This window comes from Hakea prostrata, unplaced genomic scaffold, assembly GCF_041222555.1.
Source record: "Hakea prostrata isolate BN-2017 unplaced genomic scaffold, UWA_Hpros_2 contig_61, whole genome shotgun sequence".
Classification (NCBI taxonomy): domain Eukaryota; kingdom Viridiplantae; phylum Streptophyta; class Magnoliopsida; order Proteales; family Proteaceae; genus Hakea; species Hakea prostrata.
Window position 1 is genome coordinate 54,513 of NW_028291180.1, and position 3,923 is coordinate 58,435.

General features: G+C 38.3%; 3 non-coding genes across 3 annotated transcripts; all 3 read left to right on the top strand.

Annotated features, from left to right (window-relative positions):
* Positions 1-1,683: 1,683 nt before the first annotated feature.
* Positions 1,684-1,779, top strand: LOC148999037 (small nucleolar RNA Z122). Its single transcript, XR_016171053.1, has one exon. It is a non-coding gene; the product is annotated as a small nucleolar RNA Z122 (small nucleolar RNA).
* Positions 1,780-3,261: 1,482 nt separating this feature from the next.
* On the top strand, positions 3,262-3,369 carry LOC148999038 (small nucleolar RNA snoR98). Its single transcript, XR_016171052.1, has one exon. It is a non-coding gene; the product is annotated as a small nucleolar RNA snoR98 (small nucleolar RNA).
* Positions 3,370-3,580: 211 nt separating this feature from the next.
* On the top strand, positions 3,581-3,672 carry LOC148999039 (small nucleolar RNA Z103). Its single transcript, XR_016171051.1, has one exon. It is a non-coding gene; the product is annotated as a small nucleolar RNA Z103 (small nucleolar RNA).
* The last annotated feature ends 251 nt before the right edge of the window (positions 3,673-3,923 follow it).

Genomic DNA, 3,923 nt, shown 5'->3' on the forward strand with positions numbered 1-3,923 from the left:
AACACAATAATAACAACTAAGAGAAAAGAAAGACACAATAATATATGGGCAAGAGAGAAAACTCCACTATAAATAAAGAAATATCTAAGAGAGAAGATATTTGGGATGATTAAAGAAGAAGGAAGACGCATTCTTTTATAGCCTCTTCTTCTTCACATATTCCCACATCAGTCGATGCCCCTAGGAGAAGTTGGTTGGTTTTTTTTCTTCTTTCTACCAACTGAGCCATGCGTTGGTCTTTTTCTTACTAATCAAACCCCTCGTAGTAAGACACCGTACAACCTCTACCCAAAAACAAAAAAAAAAGCTCATCCCCTAGGGGAAGTAAATCGTGGTGCGTACAAGCGTAGCCAAAGGTGGTATGTTAAAGCGGTTAAAAGCCCAACTTTCCTAGGGAGGTCTTGGGTTCGCACCCACTCGGCGGCATTAATATAAAAGCTCACCCCAGGATGTAAATTGTGGTGCGCGCAAGCTGGTCCGGATGAACCTCAGTTCCAAAAAAAGAAAAAAAAAAGAATTTTTTTTTGGTAGCAACCCGCAAGATCAATATTAGGGATCCGAAGGGGCACACCCGTGCGCAGCCGTTGAGTAGAAAAGAGTAAAACTAAAACCCGGATCTTTTCTCTAGAATTTCCTTTGCTTACCATTTATTTCTGAACCAGAAGTAACAAGCCTCTGCGAAACCGTAACCCTAATACGGACGGTGAGATTCTGAACATCAAACGATCAAACCATCTACAGACGGTTTACCATTCATATAAGAGCAGCATGGAGGGACCAGGGAGGGATGAAGAGCATGAGATATGGTGTTGGAGCCACATATAGAGCGCAGAGGAGCTCTCGTCGATTAGTGATTCTTTAGAAAACAGCAAGTAGATATGCGTGTTAGCTTCTGGGGATCCTTCGTTGACAAAAGCTTGATTCTGTTCATGTGAGTTTTTGCGGAGCATTTGGTTAAACCACCATTCCTGTAAGAGAGATCTCCTTAAACAGCCATCAATGACACTTAGGTTGATGAGAACGACTGTTCTTCGTTGCATCGTAGTACAGGGCTTTATATGGTTTAATGATCTGAAAAGGGTTGGAATCCTCTAAGCTTTACTGGTTTTTTAAATTTCTTTCTATTGGCTCTGTTTTTCTTTTCCTGGTTCTTTTAATATTCTAGTATAAATGACTGAGCTTTCACTGCACTGAGTGTTAAGAGGTTGGATAAAGGTCACAAGATCAAAACTTTATCTCAAGTTTGCTGTATCTCATTGTGTATTGTACATTATGTGCTGTTGCATTTCGATTTTACCTTGTGGATTCCTGTGGGTGCATTTTTATGTTCCGGATCGTCGCTTTTGGTTGAAACAGAGATTTGGTATCGTTGGCTCAAGTTAGTCATTTCATGGTAATGTTTTATAAAAATGTGAATTTTAGTTTCCCTTCTCTGCTTTTTGTCTAATTAATTGTTAGTCATATCTTAGAATTTTTAATATATTCGGAAAGTTTCAATTAAGTTTTACTGAGGGGAGTTCTTGCTATGAGTTCGGGGTGTTTTTGACATATCTCCAGCTTTGCCTGTGGATGCTAAGCATCATATCATATTAGTGTTCTGTGTCATTCTAATTTGTTCTGCTCTCTCCATGTTTCTAGGTGATTTGTGTTTAAAATTCATTTGTTCCCCATTCAAATATGTTATTTGGGAAGTGATGAAAACTAAATCATGTTTATGCAGAAGCTCCAATGGTTGGGCTATGCTGAATGATTTTTTTTGCACGTCAGTCTGATCCCAACAACTCTTTTGAATATTTTGTCGCCCTAGTGGAGGTCAAGCTTTGGCCTCTTAGGAGATTCGTCAGCCTGTAATCCTTACAATGTTGTCGCCTACAGCCATATTTTACAGAGACTGGTAAAATGTTTTCTTTGGAAGAGTACCTTTTCCTTTGCTGCACCTGATAACTGTAGAAGTCTCAAACCGCTTGTTTCCAAACATGGAATATTTCTACAACCTTCTTTTTCTTCTTCCATCACTACTTAGATTTTAGATTCCTCCTTCTCTTGATGGGTCTTTTGACACCTGCAGCAATATACAATGTTTGTCTAAATGTGGTTTTTGTTCATCATGTTCTGCTTATGGACGGTCAAGTGCTGATTAGAGATTATTCTTCCCCGTCAGTACTTAACATTATTTCATAAGCTACATTGAATTCCAAAGCAACAGTCTTTCCAGTCCTCTTTCTTTTCCCATGTAAGAGGTGACATGAGTCTGTTGCGTACATCTATTAATTCTTGTTGAGTAACCTTTATGTGTCTGCAGATAGTCAAAGTTGTGATTGAATTTGAATGTTTAATATGCCTTGTTCCAGAATCCAATACTTACCCTTGTGATCTATCTATATCAATTCAAGCACTGACCCTTTATATGTGTTAGCAGTTTGCTGATGCCAATTTATTGGACTGAGCCAGACAGGGTAGAAAGAATTAACTTCCTGATTTTGTATACTCCAGGTAAGATATATCAGGTAAGATATATCAATAGTTATCCTTTATCATATCCTCTTGCTTCTGAAACTGTATTGCATGTGCATTCAGATGTATCAGTGAGATCCTTCATCCTGTGAAGGCATCAATTATTGCGTGTGGTTTTGATACCTCTCTGTAAGGGTGTGTTTTCTGGTTCTTGTAATTCATTCTTAGAAAAGGACATCCCTCTTGAGTAACATGTAGAATCCAGTTAACAAGATTAAATTTGGCTGGGAGTTGTTGAATTCTCTTAGTATGTTACCATAGTTTCTTGTATTTCTGCTCCCGCTGGGGGTTGATTGATGACTTAGTGCATGTTTCCTGGAGTCCCAAAATCTGTCCCTTAATGGTAGTTTTTCTGCCTGTGCTTCTCATTGTTGGGGCTGTGTGATATGGCGCATGGTTAAATCTGAAATGATTGTGTGAAGAGTTCTTCTGCGTAACTGAATGGAACCCGAGGTGTACCTAACCACTTGTGTTGAAGTGAGAGCTGTTTTAGATCAGGAGTCTTTCCAAAACCAACGACAACAAGGTTCAGAATAAATAAGAGAATGAAGCTGGCAATTCGAAGAGGGAATACACTTCTGCTGAGAGAATTTTAAGGTTTTGATTCCTGTTGGTATTTCTACTTGGGGAGAGGAGTGAAGTGTTTCAACAGTATGTTTATATGGGGGAGACTGCAAGAGGGAACATCGGCATCTGGTCCCATAGGGTTTCCCTACCCAAAGGTAATGAAATCAGATTGTCAAAATTGTTCTTTTCAATCCAGTCTTGTTTCTCCCCTAAGATTGATCAAGACAGAATTTTAATGCTTACTTTCCTCTTCTTGTGGTTTGTAAGTTTGGCTTTTCTGTCACATTTTCTCCTGTTTTCCAATGAGGATTCTCACACACATGTCTGCTGCTGCGGTGACTCTTTACATTGCTTTTTATTCAATTCATTGGATTTTGAGGTTTGACTGTCTTCTTTTATATCTCTTTTTCATATTTGCTTTTACATGTGAAGTAAAATCATTTTTGTGTTATATGAGATAATTTTAATTTGGGATGAAAAGTGAGATTGTATATAATGGATGGAAATGATGATTCTTTCCCCGACTGCTCGACTCTGATGACACTAAGCTATCTTTCTCTTTCGAGAATCCAAGCCAGGAATCTGATCCATTGTTTTAAGCAATTGGTAATTTCTCCCTTAGATTTCTTTTCAGTACTTGAATATTCAGTTCTTTGTCTTCTCAGCTTTTCTTAGTGGCATTCTATTGTTGGGTATGAAGAATCCTGTTTTGAAACAGCTCTTGGTTCAACGCAAGTGGTTTGGTTCAACTTGGATTCAACTCTAGTTCTTTTCATTTAAGTTCCACTTGATCATTTGAACGATCAAGAATTAACATTGCCACATCCTTCAATTCCAATGAA